Here is a 10,188-nt window from a genome sequence, read left to right on the forward strand (position 1 = left end):
AGGCAAAAAGACTGGAGTGGGTTGCCATTTCCTACTCTAGGGGATCTTCCCACCCAGGAACTGAACTTAAGTCTCTGTATCTCTGCATTGGCAGGCAGATTATTTACCACTGAGCTACCTGGAGGCCCTCTGGCACTTCAGCGGTGGGCATGTGGCTTGGTCTCCCTCCCTCAGCCTCAGTGTCCTCCTCTGGAAATCAGGGCTGATCACCACTGCAGTCACATGAGGAGTAAATGGAGTTAAGTGGGGCCTCCTTCTCCCTCCCTTCCCAGCAGACTCTAACAGATACCTGCTGATTGATTGTCTTCCACCTGGCCTGCCTACCCTTTCATTCTGGTGCAGTTTAACTGACCCAAGGGTTTTTATTATTTCCATTTTACTTAAGCTAGAGAAGCAGTAAATTTATTTTAAGGCTTTGATCTTGTTCTTTTCCTCTCATGCCCATAAATTATGACCCAACAGGTCGTGCACAAATAGTTTGGTTTTATATCTCTCATTAATCTTTGCTATATTTTGTAAGCAAACTCAGTATGGTGAACTGGGTTTTAATTAAATCTTGAAATTTCCTGTATTTCACAACTTGCTCTCACATTGGACTGTCAAAGAAGGAGTCTATATAATTTCATGGGGAACAGTTACCTTTACTACAAATATGCAAAGCAGAACTTGCTTTCTTTGAATTCTTGTTCTAGAGTGTTTTATTTTCTTTGCAGTGCCTGATGGAACTTTCCTGTGCTTTCTCAAATGAACAGGGCACATCTTAGCACTCTGAGAAGAGTACACAGAAATCCCAGCAGCTTCAGCAGGCCCCTAAGTCCTCTCTCCCCACACTGTACTCTGCCCCACTCCTGCCTCCATCATCCCCAAGTCTGCTTCCTAAAACAGTGAGAGAAACCAGAGCTGTCACCTCCAACCACCTTTCTCTTGCAGGTGCCAGTGGTGAGCATGGAGTCAACCACTGAGCCCCTTCAAGGGCAGTGGACAGCATCCAACTATCAGCTCCTTCAGGTTCTCTTTTGTAGTCTTCATGAGATGGGTATGCAAAGGCCCTGCCACCTCAGCTTGGTGAAGGACCATCCTGATGGCAACACGTGCCCCAAAGGGCTTCCTGCCGGGCCTGGCCTTCTCCAAGCTGCACTGTGTTGCCTGACCCCACCGTCTCTACTTCTTTTCACAGGTTCTTGATGCCTGTCTTACAGCCAGTGAGACACTTCACACCAAGACATCATGGTATCTCCTTCCCCTTAACCCAGCTCGCAATAGCGTCCCATGAATGAACAAAGTCCTGATCCTGGTCTCTAAGCTATCTCTGCCTCACACGCATCCTCTCCATTGCCACCCTCTGTCTTCCTAGACCCAAGAAGCAGTCTCTCCACTAAAAAGTCTATCTGCCCCCTGGGTCTCCCGCATCCAACATCTATACTGGAGTGGTTCTCAAGGAGACCAGTCACTCCCCAGATTCAGGCTGCCCTGATGATGGTTATGCTGCTTGTTCTGGGGCATGGGGCCCATTCCATTTTCATTCCTGCCCATTTCTCCAGCCCATCTTTCCTTAAGCCACACAGGCTCTGGGTGCTGGCCTTCAGGAGCATAGGTGCTTGTGTCACTCTGGGCTTGCTGGTGCCAGGGTGTTCTTTTGACTCTTGACCACCCTGCTTCGAACTGAGCTGTGAGGCTCTTAAAAGCAAGAGTTAGTCTTGTTTGGATTGTAGCCCAGTGGAAGCTCCAGAATTTCTGTATTGGAGGGACTCAGAATGGGTTAGGGTGCTAGGTGACTCTTTGAAGACTGCATTTGTGTTGGGACCAGAACCTGGTGGTCAGGAGTCGACGATAAGAAAGTAAGAGAGAGAAAGAGGCTGATAGTGCTTGTTGGTCCTTTAATGGACCGGAACCTGGTGGTTCCTAGAGTAAGAGAGAGAAAGAGGCTGATATCCCCTGGTTTACGCGGGAAGCCAATAGAGTCCCGTTCTTAGGGCTCGTGCTGCTGCACGTAGGCACCAGGCGCCCTCTCGAGTGGGTGAAGGCACAGTGCGCCTTCTCGAGAGGGGCTTAGAAGCCCGGGCAAGAAAGTGAGCTCAGCGGGCCTCCGCGCTCCAAGGAATTAGCCAGAAATAGAGAGAGAGAGAAAAAGAAAGAAGAAATAGAAAGAAAGAAACGGGGACCAAAGCTCTGATGGAGCAAAGGTGTTTTAATCAACATGGCGTGGGCATATATACTGTCTTACAAGGTGGTTATTCTCAGCAAAGACAAAGATTAAAATTCCAGACTTACAAAACATAAGATGATCCCTATCAAAGAGAGAGTTGCAAATGATCACCTTTTACCATTTGGCTCATAAAAAGGAACAGGGTACTTATCACTGTAATGAGAAATGCCTGGATTCCTCAGCCCCAGGTAAGGCATGCCTCTCTTCTTAATTCCTGAATATTCAGGAATCAATAAGGCCCAGAGGGTTCCTGACAGATCCAAAACAGCACACAGGAAGCCTTTTGTTAAATGCTTCCTGACACATTTGAATAGGAAAACTGCTTTTGCTTAGACCAATTGATAGTTTAGAGTGGTTTAGAGCCTGTGGAGATCTGAGGTTCTAAATGTCTTCAAAGTTCCACTCAGGACCACTGCTGTTTCCTGCCAGTGCCTGGTACTGAGAAGTACATAGAATCCACAGTGTACATCTGAATGGCTGGTGGGGCAGCAGGGTCCATGGGCGAGAATCTAAATATGCATACAGTGTATGAGACACTCATTTTCATGTGGTTGCAGTGTGAGGGCAGAACTTCAAGGACGAGCAGGGGTCCTGGGGGAGGGGCAACGGAAGCAGCAGTTGTGGGTGTGCATGGAGTGCCCAGGGCTCACGGGCACCCAGCCAGGTCAAGTCTGGAGCTCTGAGAGGTAGCAGATGCCCTGAGGATTTGTCCATTGCCACCATGGGGCCTCAGTGGATGTCCTGGGTTGGTCGCACCCAGCTGCCTTTCGTTTTAAATAGGTTTAAGAGGGAAATTCACACTCTTGTTATTTCACATTTTTCAGGATGATCCAGGCACATGTTCTTGTGGGCAAATGAAATTGGTGGTGAAACTTAACACTGACTTGATGCTGGGTGTGTTCTCACAGCTGTCCAGGAAAGTGAGGTGCTCCTGTTATAGCCATGCTTTCCAGGAAACAAACTCACTCAGAAGGACAATGCAGATAGTGGAGTACAGTTGATTACACCGGCGGGTCCAAGGCAGAGTCTCCTCCTAGCCAAGGACCCCGACCAGCATTTGTGAAAATCTTTTATACCCCATGTGTACGTGTCCAAACCCACCACCCCAATTCCCTTGAGACTTACATAAACAAAGGTAGGGTAAATACAACTACAATAACCCCATCATTCACGTGTTATGTGTTCAAACAGTCAATAATCAATAAGTCCGCAGTTACATTCCAAACAGTTAATAATCAATAAGCTTGTGGTCACGTTCCAACCAGTTAATAATCAATAAGCCTGTGATTACATCCTGATAGGTACGGAAAATGTTTATGACCTGTCCGGAGACAGGGGTAATTACCGTATGTTTCCTCTTAGGCAATGAGTAACCTGGATGTGATCTTCAAGATTCCCCTGTCCGGAGGGGGTCTTATCCTTCCATTGTCGTTCTCACAGGCACTAAGCAGAGAGTTCAGAGTCCACAGGCAGCCGAGCATGATCAGCACAGATAGGCCTGAGATGGAGTCCTGGCCCTATGAATTCCTTCTTCACTCCCAGTCTTGCCAGTGAGGACTCTGGGCCGTATTCTCAGGATTGCATGGCTACAATTAAGAAAAGCTAGAACCTGGTTCCCACTGTTCTGCTGTGATCTCTGTGTGGCCACCCCAGTGGGTGGCTGGGGGGTTGGGAGAAGTTCTGTGAGGGCCTAGGCACCTGGGTGCTGGCCTGGGCCATCGCACTGACCTTCATAACATCCTGCCCAGGGGGGTGTTTTCAGCCCACTGATCAAACAGGCTCAGATGAGTTACAAGACTCCTTTCACCTAGCTCGTTAGGGGAGTGTAGGGATTTGAGCCCAGGCTATCTGATGCAAAAGCAGGGAAATCACATTGCTCTTAGCTGAAATGACTACATTTCTGCCAGGATTGTTTTAGCAGAACATAACACATAGGGGATGTTAGCTTTTCTGCTCCCTTATGAAGAGCAGAAACTTTATCAGCAGCATGGTTTATTATACAGAGCAGGTTTCTCTTTTCATTTTTGGCCAGAATCACATGTTTTCATTTCTGCTTGAATATCTTCAGTGTTCCCTGGACCCCTGCCAATTAACAGTGCTGGGAGCTCCACTTTTAACAAAATTACACTTAATCATACTATCTGTGGCCTCAAGGGAGAACCCAAGAAGTGTGCGGATGCTGTCTCCGAGTTTCAGGTAACTATAAATCCAGTGTTCTCCAAGAAGGAAAGGAGATTCAGAAACATGATGGCCTAAAAGTAAACATGATTAAAAAATCTTCCTTCATTAAGAATTAATATTTAATCCTCATCCTTCTAACCAGTGCTTAGGTGTGGAAACTATTTCTTTTCCTGGGTTGAATGTCAAGATTTACATTTAAATGGGCCTGTTTTGCATAGAGACTGTAGCTGGGGCCCTAATGAGAGAGTTAATTTATGTGGTTTTAGATGTTCAGGTTTCATTAGAGTTCAGCCTTGAAGTAAGTTGCGGATGCCAGTCTTCAAAGCTCCCTAAGCAGATACTCTTCCTAAAGGAGCAGCCTCACATTTTGAACGCCACTTCCTATGGAATTTATCCTTTACTGGAATCTTTCTTCCTTCTGTTGTCTGTAAGCAGGATGATGCCCCTCTTTCCTCCGGCAAACCCAGGGACAAAGACAGTGGGGAGGAAAAGGGGTCCTTACAGCACTTGTGTAGCCCCAGGCAAGTGCCTCGGGAAGCAGCTGCTTTGCTCATGCTGGGCCTCACTGAGCATTACACAGGTCAGGTGCATTTAAGCCTCTTTAGTGAAGACCAGATTAGCTGATTCCAGAGCTTTAGAAAATCCAGAGATTTACTTTTGAAGGAATGACCACTTAAGGTCTAGCTGAACAGCATCATGGCTGTTCATGGTAAAGTTACTTTGGATTAGGGTGAGAAAAAGTGATTAAGCTGAGGTCCTCTCCCAGGGGACCTTCACAGAACACATTTGTGAAGAGCTGTGTGACCTGGGGAGCCTGTGAGATGGCTTTACCTCTGGCCAGTGACTGCACCACTGTTGTGGACCAGCGCAGTGCCATGCAGACTGTGTGATTAATCCTCTTTGGTAAGAAGAAGATGAGGCTCTGTGTGGCCACCTAGGCTGCTCCAGAGGCCACCACTAAATCCTGATCAGAACCAAGGCTTGAAACAAGCCCCAGGCCCATGTAAGGCATGACCATTTTCATAAAATTTCTGCCTGCCCTCCAGTCTTTCCCCTCAGCTTGGAGACAGGCATCTCTTCTGGGTCTGTCAGGCAGAGTAATAAGAGGGCTGACTGTTGGGGAGGGTGCACGTCTGTGTTGCCCGTCCTGCCCAGCCCTCCATTAGCCTGGCAGTGTTGGTAGATCTTTTTGTAAAAGAGGCTAAGAAAGATTGAGGGTAGAAGGGGAAGAAAGTATCAGAGGATGAGATGGCTGGGTGACATCACTGATGCAATGAACATGAACTTGGACAAACCTTGGGAGATGGTGAGGGACAGGGAAGCCTGGCATGCTGCAGTTCCATGGGGTTGCAAAGAGTCAGACACGATTGGGCGACTGAACAACAATAACATCAGTAAATTTGCCCGGCCAGCTTGCACTTTTACTGCCTGCAGCAGTACATCCGGACTGTCCTCCCACCTCCAGTTCCTCCCTCTCTTTTAGCAGGGGACACCTACATACTTCTCAAGGAAGGTGGAAGCCATCCAGGGATATCTGTAGCTTCCATCTCTAAGGCCATCTGTCATCTTGCATCTATAGCCATTCTTTCCCTCCCCCTCCTGTCATAGCAGAGGAGCTGTGAGCTTCTGTTTCTGAGGCCAACAGGCTCCCATGCTCTGGATTCTGCCCTTTCTTTCTGCTTTGGGATCTTTCTTTGTCCATGAGACCTCCCCTCCAACTCTCATGTCTCCTATGGTATGGAGAGAAAACCAACTGAGCACACAAGAGAAACAGCTAGAAAGTCACGTCCTCACAGGGGAACTCCTCATCTTTGCCAGTCCCACCCTGTCCCTCACCCCTGCACCCCTATCCATCAGGTGGGTTGCCTGCACTCCCTCCCCATGTGGTGTCAGGATTCACAGATCCCAAACATGCAGACTGTCACCTGCTCATCTTTAGCCTGGTCTCTCACCAGAGTCCCAGATCCAAATATCCTCTTGCTATCTTGACATCTCACTTGGACCCACAATGCTTGGACCCTTGGATATGCTGAATTGCAGCCTGGCACATTCAGATGCCCATCCTTTCCCCCCATTCCTGTCCTTTATCAGTGCAGCTTTCACCCCCATAGGCTGTTTGGACCCTGCAGGCCAGTCTACTCATCTGCCACATCGTTGCCCACATTGCCCTGGGAACCTCTGTAGCACTGAGTGTTTCTCTGGAAATCTGGCGCCCTCCTCAGCACAGCCTCCATGATCCTGGACATGTGGTGACATGTTCACCATCACGTCCTGAGGCAGCTGCCCAGTACTTCTAGGCCACGAGGGTGCTTGCTGACTGCATTGGCAGATGTTAATCCCCTCTTCCACAGGACTGAGTCCTCTCACTAGACTGTGAACTCTTGAATATGGGGCTTGTGGCCCATGTGCCTATCTCAGTGCTGTGCAAAGAGCAGGCAATTGGTAAGTGTTTGACAAATTAATGAGAGAATAAAAGAACACACAAATGAGTCACGTTGAACAAATCATATGCATTTGGCTTTGCGTTTCTTCACCTTTAATATGGGGTTACTGCCTCAATCCTTACCTTTTCCTGGGGTCCTCAGAATGGTGGCTTTCAAATTTTACTGTAGGCTGAAATCATCTAGAAGGCTCATAAAGCACAAAGTGATGGGCTCCAACCCCCAGGTGTTAGAGCCAGCTGATCTCAGCTAAATCCTGTGAATGTGGAGTTCTAACAGATTCCAGGTAATGCTGATGGTGCTGGCCCGGGACCACATTTAAGAACAACTGCTACAGAGATGCGGATCAAAGACTTGCAGAAAGAACTTCTCAGCTCATAGCCCAGTCTCTCTGCTGCCCCTAAGGAGCTCTGGTTACAGAGTGCACACTCTCAGGAAGGCTGGGCCTACAATTAGGCATCTGTCAGCTTAAAAGGAAGGGTGAGAAGCTGCTGGAATAGATCATCAAATGATCAATTTGCAACTGCCTGGGAGAGCAGAAACGAGCTTGTAGCAATCGATAGGCTACAGCAGATAGTGAGTAGGGGTGAATGCCTGACTTGCCCCCACGAGTAGGGGCAGCACAGCCTGCCACCTTCAACCACAAGCCTGCCACCCATTCTGTCCATGCCAGCTGAGATCCTCCGTGAGCCAGGCTGTGCTGGGTGCTGGGATCCCACAGTGGGCAGCCTGGCCTTTCCACTGTGCCTGCGGAGAGGCCAGTAAAGACTGCTCTCATGGTGGATGCTGGGTCACAACTTCTAGTGAGTGCCTGCTGTGAACTGAGTCGCAGCAGCTTGTCCAAGTCCCAGTCCCTTCTGGTTTTCCAAGTAGCTGTCTCTCCATGAGACCCTGTGTTGGCTCTGCTCACCTGACCCCGCATTTCACAAATGGCCTCACTCAGGCACAGGCACCTTTGTTTCTCCCCAGGGCACCCCCATGTCTTGTCAGTGCAAAAGAAGGAATCACTGCCTTCAAAGAACTTGTTGCTTATTTTTTAAATTGAGGTAGAGTTGATTTACAATGCTGGGCTAGTTTCAGATGTATAGCATAGTGATTCAGTTACATATCTATCTATGTATCTATCTGTCTATATCTAACTTGTAGTTTATTTAAAGGAACAAAACTACAACACAAGTCAAGTAATTGTTGCCCCTACATTGAACTGAGCTGGACTGGCCAGCCTCTGCACTCCCTCCCCACCTGGACTGGGCAGGGAGGGTTGTAATGAGCTAAGTTGGGGCGGATGCCAGCTCATCACAACTGGAAAGTAAATTCTCACTCAAAGCTGCCAGATTAATTGACACACCTGCGAAGAGATGCATACAGCTGGCATCTAAATTGAAATGTCAACTATGATATAGGCAGAAACAACTGCACCAGATCTACTTCTTATGAGAAAATGAACAGGGTTCCCCACCAGAGACTGAATGCATCAAACACCTCATCCTTGTGGTGGGGAGTCACTGAAGGATGGTCACAAGCTCAGAAATGGGTGCAGCACCTAGTGAGTATCAGGCACTGTCCCAACCCTCATACCTATTAGCTTACTCATCCTCACAGCAATCCTGTGAGCTGGGAGGTACCATCACCCCTGATGTACAGATCAGGAAACAGGCTCGGCAAGGTTCAAGGACTTCTCTGAGGTCACATGGCTATCAAACACACCTGAAGGCTTGGGCAGAATTTTTGGAAGATGGGTTTCAGAGTGTGGTGTCTCCACTTAGGGTCCCAGTGCCCTGTGCGTTAACAACACTCCGAGTGTTTCTGATGCTGGCTGAAGTGTGAGAGCCACTGGCTTGTGGTGTGTGGGGGCTGGTAAGGAAGATTTGTGGGAAAAGAGATTGCAGGAAAGGGTACTTTATAATCTTGAACACATGCTGGTGGACTGTCCTGTGTTTGAGTTGAAAAATGACTTTTTCCTGTCCAATCTAGTGGCAGAGAGGCTGAAGCTAGTTCCACAGTAGGCTCGAATGTTGATGAAGCAACTCACTGACCATCTACAGGTGCAGGAGTGGTCTTCCTCATTTGTTGGTCTAGGGAAGGAAGTGGCTGAGGTGCTGAGGGATAGGATGGGATGGGAAAGAAGATGGGCAGATAAACAGCAGATGCTTACAGGTCTGCTCCTCTGACCACCCGGCCTCCCCTAACACAGGCACTTTGTACCTCCACCATCCTCCTGCTTGGGTCCTGCAAATCTGAGCCTTGCTCCCTGATTGGAAGTATTGTCTGCCTTGCACTTGGTGTCTTGCTTGCCTTCCTTTGTGGCCATAGTTTACATAAACTCTTGGTGACAGCTTTCCTTGAGAATAGCCAAATGACGCCACATCTGCTTGACTCCCTTTGCTCCTCCACCTCCTCTATACCTCCCAAGGACAGTGCCTGCCTGGACCTTCCCAGTCTTCTGAGACGGACCAGACTGATGTGACACTATTGTCACAACCAGATCATCCTCATATCGAATGCATTAACTCAAAGCTGTCCTTTTTGCTATGTGTGTGTGCTGTGTGCAAAGTCACTTCAGTCATGTCCAGCTCCTTGCAACCCTATGGACCATAGGCCGCTAGGCTCCTCTGTCCATGGGATTCTCCAGGCAAGAATACTGGAGTGGGTTGCCAGTGTCTTCCTCCAGGGGATCTTCCCAACCTTGGAATCAAACCTGCATCTCTTGCATCTCCTACTTTGGCAGGTGAGTTCTTTACCACTAGCACCTCCTGGGAAGCCCTCTTTTTGCTAACATGTTTCTAAAAGAAGATCAGAGGCTGCAAAGAGATTGACATCTTAATCTGCCCTAAACATAATTGTGTCACATGTTTGTAAGGTATGTGTGTATGAGGGTTCGTGTTTGTGTGTGTGTCTGATCGCTGGACACTCATGAAGAAATGACTTAGGCTGGTAGCCTTCAGATCAGTTATAAAGCACATTTCAAAATAGAATATATTGTACAAAAGTTATTCCTGTTATCTCAGGAGTGTTCCAGTTAGTTAGATCATAATCTGGAGCCATAATCCTTCATAAATTTCTCCATGGATATTCTGCAATGAAGGCATGATTCCTGTCCCGTGGCTATGGTTTTGTCCTGCCCAGGCAAGGCTAATATGGAATATGTTAATTATCTGAAACACCTCACACACAGGCAATTTTGTTTAGTCAGGTGAAAGAAAATTTACATTCAATATATTTCACCCATTAAAAGTGGGCAATTCAATATTTTTTTTTTGGTGTAATAAGAGTTATGCAATTACTATAATCTAATTTTAGAGTATTTCATCACACTCCAAAGACATCTAATACTCACTAGCAGTTCTTCCCCAATACTCC

The sequence above is a fragment of the Cervus canadensis genome, chromosome 15 (assembly GCF_019320065.1).
Source record: "Cervus canadensis isolate Bull #8, Minnesota chromosome 15, ASM1932006v1, whole genome shotgun sequence".
NCBI lineage: Eukaryota > Metazoa > Chordata > Mammalia > Artiodactyla > Cervidae > Cervus > Cervus canadensis.